This window comes from Mesoplodon densirostris, assembly GCF_025265405.1.
Source record: "Mesoplodon densirostris isolate mMesDen1 chromosome Y unlocalized genomic scaffold, mMesDen1 primary haplotype SUPER_Y_unloc_1, whole genome shotgun sequence".
Classification (NCBI taxonomy): Eukaryota; Metazoa; Chordata; class Mammalia; order Artiodactyla; family Ziphiidae; genus Mesoplodon; species Mesoplodon densirostris.
Genome location: NW_026778236.1, coordinates 4,780,213 through 4,794,699, shown reverse-complemented (window position 1 = coordinate 4,794,699; position 14,487 = coordinate 4,780,213). Strand labels below are relative to the sequence as shown.

Genomic DNA, 14,487 nt, shown 5'->3' with positions numbered 1-14,487 from the left:
TACCTTAGGTGCATCTAATCAAAATGTTTCTTATAAGAGGAATGAAGGAGATTTCAGTGACAGAGGATAAGTTAATGTGATGACAGAAGTAGAAAATGAACTGATGTATTTGAAGGTAGTAGAAGGGGTAACTAGCCTAGGAATACTGGCAACCACTAAGCAAAAAAAGGACAAGGAAATACATTCTCCCAGCAGAACCTCCAGATGGAACCAATCCTGCCAACATATTGACTTTAGCCCAGTAAAATGGATTTGGGGCTTGTAACATGTAGTATTTTGAAAGAACAATTTGTAAAGTTTTAAAAAATTGAATTCCTGAAAATGTGTTACAGCAACAATAGTAAACTAATGCAGTTACTTGTTTCTCTTACCCGATTTATAACATTACTCCATAGGAAAAAAAAAATTAATTGGTGCTGATGTATAAAGTGTATAAAGATGTAAGTTATGATAAGAACAGCACAAGAAAAAGGATAAACTAGATAAAAGCAAAAATTCATATTTTGAAATTAAGTTGGTATTAATGTGAACTAGGTTGTTAGAAACTGTCAGTTTACTTTATAACAACCTAACTCCAGAGCAACCACTAATAAAATGGCTCTAAAATGTATATAGTAAAAGAAATAACAAATAACCATAAAAGTGGTTCACTAGAAGATGTCCAATTAGAAAGCAGATTGTAAGTATGGATTTTTTAAAAATGTGACCACCTATATGTTGTTAAAGAGACAAATCTTAGAGTGAAACAAATAGATTTTAAGTAAAATGTTGCAAAGATAAGTTTCATGCCAACAAAAATCGAAAGAGAGCTATAGTGACTATACTAACAACAGACAAAACAAATTTTAAATAAAAAAAATTATGAGGCAAAGGACAGTATATATTACTATATTATTATATTAGATTAATAATATATTATTGATAAAAGGGTAAATCTGTTGAAATACACAAGAATTATAAACAAATGCTCACCTAACAAAAAAGTTCCAGATACCTGAATCAAAAACTTACAAAATTTGAGAGAGAGATAAATAGGTTCAACAGCATATCCAAATAAATGACAAAACATATGATCACCAAGGGAAGAGAAGACCTAAACAAAACTATGATATAAACCGAGTGCACTTAACAGACATGTACACAACATTCCTCCCAAGAACAGAAGAATACAATCTCCTTTCACTTGAACTAGGAATGTTCTCCAGGATAGACTTCACGTTAGGCCATAAAACAAGTGTCAATAATTTAAATCACACCGAATTGTTCTCTGACCACAAAGGAAAGAATAATGGGCATCAATAATAGGAGGAACTTGTGAAAACTTGTAAATATGTGGAAATTAAAGAACACATTCCAAAGTAATAAAAGAGTCAAACAGTGTCCAAGGCATATTAGAAAATACTCTGAAGTGAATGAAAATGAAAACACAACATACCAAAATATGGGATTCGGCAAAAGCAGAACCCAGAGGAATATAGACATACATATATATATATAATACATTATATACACTTGTATAGTTTTCTCCATGTCTATTTTGCAGTTTATTGAATATATATTAAATTTGGGTTTATAGTTTTATCAAATTGGGAAAATTTCTGCGCACATATTTTTTGAAAATATTACTTTCAGAGCTCACTGCCACCCCATTATCTCTTTCCAGAACTCCAAGTACATGTATATTAAGGCACTAGATTTGATTGACTTTCCCCCAACTTGTTGTATTTTGCATAGTTTCTTCTACTTTGTTAAATTTCCTAATTTTTTCTTGTGTGTTAATTTGTTAATCACATCTGTTATGTAAAATCACAGGTCAAGAACATTAAAACATCTATTATAAATATATTTCACATTTCAAAGAAATTCCCAAGAAAGGGGTGGGCCAAAAGAGTTTTTGAAGAAATAATTGCCAAATAATTACAAATTTAATGAAAACTAAAGCCACAGATGTTGCTGGTAAGTTTCTGGTAAGTGTTGATGGATGGAAGGTAATTGTGAATGTTAGCGTTTTGGAGTTGCGTTTTGTGTTCCTTTAATATTTTTGAGTCTGTTCTAGAGAAATTATGTAGTTGCCATCTGATCCTTTCAGGGCTTACTTCTTTTTCTCTAGAGTGGCATTTAGACATAGAATACCTGTGCTGTCTGAAGAAATCAGCATTGTGTTTTTGTTTTTGTTTTTGTTTTATGATGTATGATACATTATTTTCATTTCTTAATTGAAGGATAGTTGATTCAATATTTAGTTACTTTTTGCTTTACAGCAAAGTGACTCAGTTATCTATATATACATTCTTTTTCATATTCTATTCCATGATGGTTTATCTCAGGATACTGAATAGAGTTCTGTGTGCTCTACAGTAGGACCCTGTTGTTTACCTATTCTATATATAATAGCTTATATTTGTTAACTCCAAACTCCCACTGTATGGGGGAGGGTGTTAGGTGAGGAAGAAGGTGGGAGGTTTTCATATTCCTGTTTTGATAGTGCTGTTGATCTTGGGAGGGAATGAATTGACAGATAACCCTTCATTCTTTTCATCCCCCAGGTCCCTACACCTTTAGTATCTGTGATACCTCCAATTTCTCTGACTACATCTGTGGAGGCATTGTCAGTCAAGTGAAAGTAACTAAAAGGATAAGCTTTGTGAGTATGAGCAGGAGGGTGTGTTGTAGGGTTCCAGGCATCTCTGCGTTTTTTACTTTTTTGGTTCTGATATCTTGCTCTCCACAGAACACTTGCCGTCTTCACAGGCAGAGCCGGACTTTGTAATAACAGATTTTCCCAAGTATTCTCACTCTCCTCAGCTACACATTGGCTTCCAGGCCCTGCACCAGTTCTGTGCCCAGCATGACCAGACCCATCAGCCCCACAATGAGGTAGATGGGTGGGCAAGCAAGCCAGGACCATGAACCAAAGCTCCTCTATGCCTTTTCATCTATTTAGTTTTTCTACCTCTCCCTTTCCCCACAGTTGTGTGATTGTTCTTTTTCTCTTTCCAGGAGGATGCAACAGAACTGGTGACCCTAGCACAGGCTTGAATTCTCAAGCTCTGCCAGCAGTGCAGCAAAACAGTCTGGATGAAGACCTCGTCCGGAAGCCAGCTTATATGGCCCCTGGGGATCTGGCACCCATCAATTCCTTTACTGGTTGCGTAGCTGCCCAGGAGTTTATGAAGGTCAGCCCGAGTGGAGACGGACAGTGCTGGGCGTGAGCCAGTTTCCTTTCCGGCCCTGCTGCTTGCTGTCCAGCTCTGATTAACCAGTGATCACATCCTCTTTCTAACCGCCTCCTCAGGGCTGCTCTGGAAAGTTTATGCCTTTTATACAGTAGCTGTACTTTGATGCCATTGAGTGACTCCCTGAGGACAAAGAGGCCTTTACAGAGGACACGTGTCTTCCAGTATGTGATTTGGGCCCATGGAGAAGACATTATCGTGGATCTTTTTAAGGTGGCATTTCCCTAACCCTCTCTTCCCTTCACATGACTCAGTGCCAGAACCCTTAAGATGAGCAGGTGGCTGTATTTGGCTCTGGCCTGCAAAAGAAGCTGGGCAAGCAGAGATACTTCTTGGTGAGAGAACCCTGTGGTCAAAAGCTACCTTTAGGTCCCCTAGGCTCTGGCCACCTCTTCTGGAGTCTCCTCTTGGTGTACAAGGGATGGTGTTTGCTTGTACCCTCATCTCATCCCTCTTCCATTTTCTTCACACCAGGTCCTTTATATCCTGGTCTTGTGCCTCTTTCCTTAGAGAACCATGGATTTTTATGACACTGTGACTTAAATATGCAGTCGTAGATCCTCTTACCCTCTCTTGCCATCTCCAAGGGGAGAGAGGACTGAGGAGTGGGTTTGTTACCCAGTGACCCTAACCATCTTCTGTCTCTCTTCTTGGCCACCTCCCAGGTGGGTGCAGGGGCTGTTGGCTGTGAGCTGCTCAAGACCTTTGCCATGACTGGACTAGGCTGTGTGGAGAGTGGGGCAATCACCATTACAGACATGGACACCATAATAAAATCCAATCTGAATTGACAGTTTCTGTTCCGGCCTTTGGATATCAAGGTGAGTGGAATGGATATGGTAAGTAGTTGAGCTTTGTTTTTCACTTTTCTCCTGTCTTTTTCTGGTTATTTGTCTTATTGCCTTTGGACTTATTATTTTTTTTTTTGGTACATGGGCCTCTCACTGTTGTGGCCTCTGCCATAGAAGAGCTCAGGATCTGGAACTTCAGGTCCAGCGGCCATGGATCATGGGCACAGACGCTCCACGGCATGTGGGATCTTCCTGGACTGGGACAAAACCCATGTCCCCGAAAAACCAGGTGGACTCTCAACCACTGCGCCACCAGTGAAGCCCACCATAGGACTTTTTTGTTTGTCTCTTTCCTTCAGTTCTTACCTTATTTCTTTTTCTCTACCACTCAGTCTTTCTTCCAGCAGATATTTATTGAAAACTTGTTACATCTTTCCTTTGTGAGTTTAAACCTGTCCCCAGCCATCTTTTTTTTTCTTTGGTTTTTGGTTACGGCTAATGTGGAACTCTGGAAGCTAGATTATAGAAGGATCTATCTGGGGAGTCTCTGTAAAGTTCAGTGTTATTTTGCCTGCCCAGTGTTTATCTTTCCTTTCATTTTATCATGCAAATACTAGGTACTACATAAGTAGTTAGAATATATAAGATAGCAAATAAAAGGTTTCTGCTTTTGTCTAGTGAGAAGACATAGTAAACGAGAGATTCTCTAATGCAGTGGAGGTTGGCAGCACTCTTTCCTCAAGTCCAAAAGATCACAACTCTTTTAAGAATACTAAGACATTATGTCCTTTTTATCCTCATTTTATCAGGTGAAAGGGTAATTTTCCACTCTGTTCTAGGAGGCTGTCCGTAACCCAAAAACACAGTATTTTCCAAATGACCAGACCAATTCATGATGATACAGAACTGTGCATTAACTAAAGAGCCATTCAAAATACAGAGAAAGACAGTGGGTATTGATGTGGATCATCGTTTCACCTTCCAACTAAACTTTAAAGAAATATCACTTGTCAAATATTGATATATTTAAAAAAAATCAACAGTCATCTGAAAATGTTATTGAAATATTTTTTCTGTGAGGCTGGATATCACTTACATCTTTCAAGCAAAACATGTATAACATTAAAGTCAGTAGATAATGAAAATTCAGCTATCTTCTAAGACATTATATAAGTAAAATTTGCAAAACTATAAATACAGATTGATTCCTGTCATTAATGCTTTGTATTGGAGATTCTTTCATACTGTTTGTACTATATAATGGAATTATTCCATATTAATTAATTAATTTATTTATTTATTTTTGGCTGCGTTGGGCTTCCTTTCTGTGTGAGGTCTTTCTCTAGTTGTGGTAAGCGGGGACCATGCTTCATCGCGGTGCGTGGGCCTCTCACTAGTGCAGCCACTCTTGTTGTGGAGAACAGGCTCCAGATGCGCAGGCTCAGTAGTTGTGGCTCTGGCCTAGGTGTTCCTTTGCATGTGGGATCTCCGGAGACCAGGGCTCGAACCCATTTCCCCCGCATTAGCAGGGAGATTCTCAACCACTGCACCACCAGGGAAGCCCCTCCAATTTTAAATGGAGTAATAATGTTTTTAAATGTTCTCAGATTAAATGTCTAATGTAGGAAATCTTGATAGCTGTGCATCACATAAAAAAAACCCCACAAACTTTGTTTTAACATCATTTTGGACAACTGCTAGAGCAAATAATAAATACAATAGCACCGTATGTGGTTAGAACATAACAAGGTGAAAAATACTGTGTAGGGGCAAGAATGAAAATCAAGATATAGAACTGGAAGTGCTATGAGAGGGCGGTTTGCAGTGTGGTAAAGGAAATCCTCATTGGAAAGGTGGTATATCCACAGAGAATTAAAGATGATATACGAGAACAGGAAGAAATCTCAGGGAAGAGTATGGCAGGTGAAGTTAACAGTGTGAGAAAAACCCCGAGGTTGGAATATGACTGCTATGTTTAAGGAGTAGAGACAGAGACAGATCATGGTAAGAGAGAAGGTTGTCAAAGGAATAGGGACCAGCTCATTTCACCCTTAGTGAAAGTGGGAATCAATAGAGGGCTTTGAGGAGAGGAATGTGATCTGACTTGGACTTTCAGAGGATCCTTTTTGTTTTTGTAAGTTCAGAGGACCTTGGTTTTCTTTGCGTGAATGCACTCCAACTCGGGGTGCTAGTAACGAAAAACAGTGGATGTTCGGTAGACAAAAGAACAGATACTCAACCCATTGTCTCCTATTGTATCAATGTTCTCCTTTTTTATTCACCTCATTCCTCATTTGTCCCAGCCCAAGCTGTGTGGCATTTGTCATAGACCACAGAGCCTCCTGACCTCAGAGCCTAGGTCTTGTGCATCATTACTTAAATCAGTTTTCAGAACAGCTCTTTAAAGTTTTGTTGGGTGATTATGTGAATGACAGTTCTGTTTCTACATCACTACACAGAAATTGAAGTCTGATACAGACTGTAGCTGTGAACCAGATAAATGCACACATCCCTGTGATGAGCCATCAGAACTGTGTGGGCCCTCACACAGAGCATGTGTATGAATAATAAATTCCTCCAAAACCTGGATGGTGTGGACAATGCCTCGGACAATGTGGATGCCCATGAGTTTTGGGGGTGGGTGAGGACGAGGTGAGAGTAATGTGTGTGTTTTGGGGAGTGTGTGTCACCGTGTCTTATCCTGAGTTTATTTTCCCCACCCTCACCTGCTGCAACTTTCTCACAGGCACATATATGGACTGCTGCTGTGTGTTGTACCATAAGCCCCTTCAGGAGTCAGGCACACTGTGTACCAAGGGTAATGTGTAAGGGTTTATCCCCTTCCTGACAGAGTCATACAGCTCCAGCCAGGACCCTCCTGACAAGTCCATCCCCAGGTGCACACTGAAGAACTTCCCGAATGTCATCGAGCACACTTTGCAGGTGATCAGCCTTGCAGGGAGAAAGAGGTGGAACAGATATGTACTGGGACAGTGTCTCAGTTGCCAAACTCTTGTTATTCCGATGATGAAGCCTCAGTGTATGTAATATCTGCCCTTTCCTTAACTCTCCTTCACTCACTTTAAACCTAGGAGCCTAATGCTTTGCAAAATGATTGTTTTTAACTTGAAATTTTTATTTTGGAAACATACAGGGAAGTATTATTTATACCATGTGAAAAACTTTATGTAAGAAGTGTATATCTAAATGGTGAGGATATGTTTCTTTGTGTACAGGATACTATTTTGTTGTTGAACAAAATTAACTTAATATCATCCCTGCTAGTTATTTAAATATCTCCAATATTAAGTCCATATTTAGGAATAATTTTCTAATTGTTTCCCAAAATATGTTTAATAGCTTGTCAGCATAGTTCTGTTTATATAGTACACGTACATACAAAACAGCATACCTCTCATGTAGATTGACAAAGTAAAAGCTCCCCATTAACTGGCCCTCAGAACTTGGACCTAATTACAGTCCCCTTTCAAACCACAAATAACCATCCTTTTATCAAAATGATTCTTAACCCAGTCTTTGAGGCTATGTTTAGGAAGTATGGGAACAGGAAGAAAATGAGCAGTAACAGTTCAGTCTGTCACTTTTCCTTCCAGAAGGGATGAGTTTATACTTGTGGACTCAGTTCAGTATGTGTCTTTCTCCCTGTCCATGCATCCCATGTTGGTGTGTGTGTGTGTGTGTGTGTCTGTGTGTGTGTCTGTGTGAATGTGTAGATACAGAGAGACGGTGATGTGTTTGTGTGTGTGTGTTCATTTCTATACATATAAAACCTCTACTAGGTTATGGATCTATTATTGTGTTTCTCTCTACCCAGTACGCAGAACGCCCAATAAAAAGGATTTTAAAACTAATATACTATGAGCCCTTGGACTTAACCTCTTCATGCTTCAGATTCCTTATCTGTAAAATTGGAATGACAGTAGTAACTCTCACAGGAATTCTGAAAAGCATGTATACTTAATATGCCCTTGTGACTTTCAAACTAAGCTTTAAATGTGTACATGTTTGCTTATTTCTTATTAACTCCATGAGGTGTAGTTTTACTGTTCCAGTGTTTGTCTTTAAAATGAGGAAACACAAGTAAAGATATACCTGATTGTCACAAGACTGTGGCACAGCTGGCCTTTGAACCTGGATTTCGAGCATCAAGGTGCTCCAGGTCACTTCACCAGTGACTATTTATCGACCTCCGAATTCACAGGGGTCAAACCTCTATCTTACTTTCTTCCCAGTCCCCAGAACCTGCATAGAGATCGTTCACGTTTTATTCTTGGTGTGAACTTTTTCTTGAATTGATGCATGACATACGTAGGGTAATGTGTACATCATAATAAATTCTGCATGAATGTACACTTGTGTGTAAACCTCTTCCCAGATTAAGATCATTGTTTTTTACATTGAAGTGGTGAGGGCTTGACAAGTTTGAGGAGATACATTGGGAGGGTTTCCTTCCTCTGTTCTCCCATAACAGCCATGCTCTTCCTATTTGCTGTATTTCCTGATGGTGGTCCTAAGGCCTACAGAAACTTATTTGTTTCCCATAACCCACGTAGTGTTGATTTGCTCTGTCTGCAGTGGGCTCTGGATGAGTTTGAAGGTCTCTTCAAGCAGCCAGCAGAAAACGTCAACCAGTACCTAATGTGAGTAATTCTATCCATTCCTCGTTCACCATGTCCGCTGCGTGTCAGTCAAAGCATTCTGTAACCAGTGTAACACTTAGGACCCGGCCTACTTTTCAAATAATCTAATGATTCCTTGGGCCTTATACATTTGGGAGTCAGCACTGACTTTTCATGCTGTTAAGCTCCCTCTGGGATCACTGTGTAACTCTGAGTTTGTGTCCCCTCTAATTCTTGATAGGGATTCAAAGTTTGTGGAGCAAAAACTGCACCTGGCAGGCACCCAAACCCTAGAGGTGCTGGAGGCTGTGCAGCTCAGCCTGGTGCTTCAGCGGCCACATACATGGGCTGACTGTGTGACGTGGGCTTACTAGCACTGGCACACCCAGTGCTCCAACAGCATCAGACAGCTGCTGCACAGCTTTCCTCCGAAACAGGTATTACACTCTTGTGGGGTCCATTTGTCAGAATAGGCTTACTGGAAGCAGTTTGCTACACGCTTTTGACATGAATCATTGCAGTTAGTCCAGTTGTGGAAAGACCACCAAGTCCCAGAGATCTCATTAAATGATTAAGCAAGTGATTTTTGAAGTCAAACACCTGTTCCTCCTGACCTCTCTCCTCTACCTGCCCAGCCCTGTTCTCTCAAGCAAGATACTTGGTACCTATTTCCCTTAGATATGACATGAGTCATTCCAGATTCCCTGTCAGGGCTATAGAGATTGTAGAAGAGAAATTTTGGTGTTAAGAGCACAGGACCTATGTGGCTTCAAGACTCAACTGCATTTGATATTGGGACTAATCATGTATTTCCTCTCTGTGCCTTAGTAGCCTCATGTAGGAAGTTGGAATAATGGTGACCTAATTTCATGAGAGTTCTATGAGGGTTAATTTATATTTACTAAGTTAATAAATTAAGTATGTTAGTACACGACTGGCAATCCATAAAAGTTTCATAAATAGCTCTGTGTCTGGCACAAAGTGAATGCTCAGCGATATACCAATTTGGGACGTCCGGGCTTGTAAATGAGGAGTTACAATTATGAGAAACACCTCTCCTCTCAGGTCTCACTCTCCCACATCTTTCTGTTTTCCTAGCTTACAATCTCAGGAGCCCCTTTCTTGTCTGTGCACAGCCACTCATCTCTGATGTCAGCAATGAAGTCTCCTCCCTCACGTCTCCTACAGTTGGGTCAAATGTGGGTACGTGGATGGGAAGGAGGCTGCAGCTCCTTAGGTGAGTACTGATATGCTTACCCCTCCATACCTAGCCTTCTCTTAGCCCCTGTATCTGGACTACGTGATAATGGCTGCCACCCTATTTGTCCAGGCCTATGGGCTGAGGGGTTCTCAGGACCGAGCTTCTGTGACCATACTCATTCAGTCTGTGCAGGTCCTTGAGTTCACCCTGAAGTCTGGTGTCAAGATCCATGTTTCTGACCAGGAGCTGCAGACCACTACGTGTGTTGGTGAGGATGTTTATCTAGTTGGCCTAAGGTAGCATCCTACTTATCACCTACCTATGCAAGCCTCCCTTGTACTTGTGTTTTGCCACTGGCTCTGCTCTGAGATCTCAGGCCTGAGATTAATCCACACTGTCCTTTGGTCCTTGCTTCTTCCAATTTAAAATAAGGTTAGTTGGTTGAGGCAAGTTCTCTGATGTGCTACTACTTTGTTCTTCCCACTGTTTCTCCCTCAGCTGCACCAGTTGTCCATCTCTTTACTGTGTGTATGTTTGCTTTGTTTTGTTCTTTCTCTGTTTCTTTTTGTGTCCATTACAGGGACAAATGGATATGATCTTTACCAGTAGTCTCTCTGCCTTGATTTCTTCCCTGTTTCATTTCATTATAGATCTCCTCATCCACCTCCCCACCTTCTTTGGTATGCCTGTTTACCCTATTTTTATTTATTTATTCACTGATTTATTTATTTATTTAGGCTGTGTTGGTTCTTTGTTTCCGTGTGAGGGCTTCCTCTATTTGCGGTGAGTGGGTGCCTATCTTCTTCACGGTGCACAGGCCTCTCACTGTTGTGGCCTCTCTTGTTGCACAGCACAGGCCCCAGACACGCTGGCTCAGTAGTTGTGACTCATGGGCCTAGTTGCTCTGCGGCATGTAGGATCTTCCCAGACCAGGGCTCAAACCCGTGTCCCCTGCCCTGGCAGGCATATTATCACCCACTGGGCCACCAGGGAAGCCTCACCTATTTTTAACCTCCATATATCTTCCTCATCTCCCTCTCTAGACAGCCCTCCTCATCTCTCCATCTCTAACTACCCCCCAACTCAAATTTCCCTCCCTCTACCGTATTCTGTCTCATGCTCTGTAAGTCTTCCTCTACATTTCATTTTCTTTGTATATATCCTTCAGTTTCTTCGTCTGTATATCTCTCCCCTCCTGATGTATCTCCTGCATTTCCTTTCCGAAATAACTACTCTTTCATGTTCCTCTTTGTATATTTTCTTTATTTATCTCTCTACGTGTCTCCATTTCAGGTGTTTTGTACTTTCTCATTCTCTGAACATTCTCTTAATCTTCACATTTATTCTCCTTGGTCTCCCTCTTCAAAGTTTTTCAGGTCTATCCCATTTCATATTACTCTCTTCTTTGCTGTCTGTATACTTTCCCCCTATGCCCCTTTCTGTATCTCTTATCCCTCTGTCTTTTGTTTTCCCTCGTATCTTCCTTCATGTCTCCCCATCTCTCTCTATGTCTTTCTCTTGCAGTATTTTCTCATTGACTTCCTTTTTTTTTAATTGTGGTAAGAAACCAAAGGAGTTACCATCTTTAAATATAGTAGACTTCCAGTTTGGAAGTCTTAATATTTAATTGAATGGATTTTAAGGCTTAATATTTCATTGGATGGATAGATCACATTTTTCTGTCCACTCATTCAGCAGTGAACAACTTCTGTGCTTTCACCTCTTACCTGTGATGATTAGTGCTGCTGTCTATATCCTTTCTTAGTGGCTTTACCTGTTGCCCTCAGTGTCTCTACATATCTCCATGTCCCACACACCTATCTTTTACTTTTCTGACGTGTTTTCTGCCCTATCTTTCCCCCTTCTTTTCTCTTTCCCACGATGTCTCTCCTTTTCAAATCCTTTATCTGCCTGAACATCTCTGCCCCACCCTGGACTCCTGCTTGCACCTCAGACCGTGAACTGGGATTTAACATGTATCTAAGGACTAACGTGTACTTCCTCCCTTTCTGCAGTTGATAATTACCTGCAGGAGCTCAAGGACATGCTGCCCAACCAGAGAGCTTCCCTGGGTTCAAGATCTACCCCATCAGCTTTGAGAAGGTGCTGTGATGGGGACCTCAACCGTGTATGAGAAATGGTTGAGCCACCCTAAGCTTTTTTGGGGATTACAGGCCTGACTGTAATTATGTTATTTTTTATTTTTTTTAATTTTTTTTGTGGTACGTGGCTTTCTCTCTCTTGTGGGATCTCCCATTTTGGAGCACAGGCTCCTAATGTGAAGGCTCAGCAAACATGGCTCCTGTGCCCAGATGCTCCCTGGCAGGTGGGATCTTCCACGACCTGTGCACGGACCCGTTTCTCCTGCATGGAATGGCCCAAGTATCTTTTGTGGTCTGGGCTAGTATTTGGCTGGTCTCGCAGGTAATTGAGGTGAATATACCTCAGTTCCCAGTATCCAAGAAAACTTTTTCTCCTTAATTCTGTCTCTTCTGTTCTTCCTCTGTCTCCACTCACAATAGGATGATGACAGCAACTTTCATGTGCATTTCATTGTGGCTGTATTGAGTCTCCGGGCAGATAACTATAACATTCCCCCCACTGACGGGCATAAGGTAACAATAGTCTAAACCTAACCTTGCAACCTTTTCCAAGTTTGAGTCTGCCACGTTTGGCCTCTTCTGTACACCTTGAATGTCTCTAACCACTACATCTATGCCTCACCTTCTGTGTTACACAGCAAGTTGATTTCAGGGAAGATCATTCCAGCCATTGCCACAACCACAGCAGCTACATTTGGCCTTGCATGTCTGGAGCTTTACAAGGTAGTGCAGGGACACCAATAGCTTGAGTCCTATAAAAACAGATTCATCAACTTGGCCCTGCCTTTTTCAGCTTCTCTGAGCCCCTTGCCCCACACCGTCACCAGGTAAAGGCTTGCTGGTATAGAAATATTTTGTGTTGCCCATCAGTGAGTGATGCTTTGTGTATGTGTGTGTGCGTAGAGGTTGTGTGTATCTTATCTCTGTAGAACTGGCTCTGGTTTTCATCATACCAGGTGAGAGGCTTTGTTTAATTTTGCGTATCCTATGTTCATTGTTTGAACCTGTGCAAAGTAGGAATGGAACTGGCATGTTTGTGAAATAAAGAGGAGCATATGATTAGGGTTTGCTCCCGTTTTTCTCTTGGTGCTTTACTCTGTGCTTTGTCCCACAGTACTATAACCAGCAGTGGACATTGTGGGATTGCTTTGAGGTACAGGGGCTGCAGCCTAATGGTGAAGAGATGGCCCTCAAGCAATTCCTTGACTACTTTAAGGTAAGGGCCTTTCACTCACTGCACTTGTGGTGGTGGTTGCCCAGGTTACTGGTACTGTCCATCCCAGTGACCCTGTTGCCCCTCCTCTTTTCCACCCTCTTCAGCCAGAGCACAAGTTAGAGATCACCATGCTGTTCCAGGGTGTATCCATGCTCTACTCCTTTTGCATGACAGCAAGCAAGATCAAAGATCAACTCAAGCTTGAGTTGGGTCAGTGTGCAAACAGAAACAGGTCCTGCCTGAGGTGGGAAGCATCAGCTAGCTATGCAACACACCTTCACTGTTCCCCTAACATTGTCTCTGTAAGTCCTTTCCTCTCTTTCTTCTTCACAGACCCTCTTTTTCCTCACCCCAGGATAACAGCAATAGTGAGACGAGTATCAAAGCAAAAGCTGGGACACCTCATTCAAGCACTGTTTCTTGAGCCGTGCTGCAAAAACAAGAGCGGCAATGATTTGGATGTACCCTATGTACGATACACCATTCGCTGATCCCTCTACACCCATCTACCTCATTCTCAGTCAAGTCAATCTATTTCCATTTCTCTTATAGTCGTTGCAAATGTTGAGCCTTAAATTCTTCTGAGGACTTTTTGTTGTTGTTGCTGCTTTCTACTGTTTGGAGTTGGAATTCTTAATAAAGAGTTATTAATCCAAGTGTGTCATATCCTTCTTTTGTCAAAGGCCCGTACCTTGTTGTCTGTGGGAAAGACAAGCCTTTCTTTAGCTCTGTAGGTACAGGTGATAGTGCAAAAGGCTCAGCCCCTCCCACCAGCATGGAATTTGCCTTACATCCAAGCTTATGAGAAGAGATTAAATCCACCTCTTCTGGTAAATCATTGGTTTGCTATTTTTTCCTTTGTCCTCTCTGTTTAAAAAGAAATAGAGGGGGAGTTCAGGAAGATGGCAGAAGAGTATGTCACGGAGATCATCTTCCTCCTCACAGATACATCAGAAATACATCTACACATGGAGCAACTCCTACAGAAAACCACCTGAAAACTGGCATAAGGCCTCAGACCTCTCAAAAGGCAAGAAATTCCCCACGTACCTGTGTAGGGCAAAAGAAAAAAAAAAGAAAAATACAGAGACAAAAGAATAGGGATGGGACCTGCACCAGTGGGAGGGAGCTCTGAAGGAGGAAAGACTTCCACACACTAGGAGCCCCTTCGTGGGAGGAGACTGCTGGTGGTGGAGGGGTGTAGCTTTGCAACCACATAGGAGAGCACAGCAACGGGTGCAGAGGGCAAAGCAGAGAGGTTCCCACACAGAGTATCGGTGCCGACTGGCACTCACCAGACC

General features: G+C 41.5%; 1 pseudogene; it reads left to right on the top strand.

Annotated features, from left to right (window-relative positions):
• Positions 1–1,981: 1,981 nt before the first annotated feature.
• On the top strand, positions 1,982–13,677 carry LOC132482988 (ubiquitin-like modifier-activating enzyme 1; annotated as a pseudogene).
• The last annotated feature ends 810 nt before the right edge of the window (positions 13,678–14,487 follow it).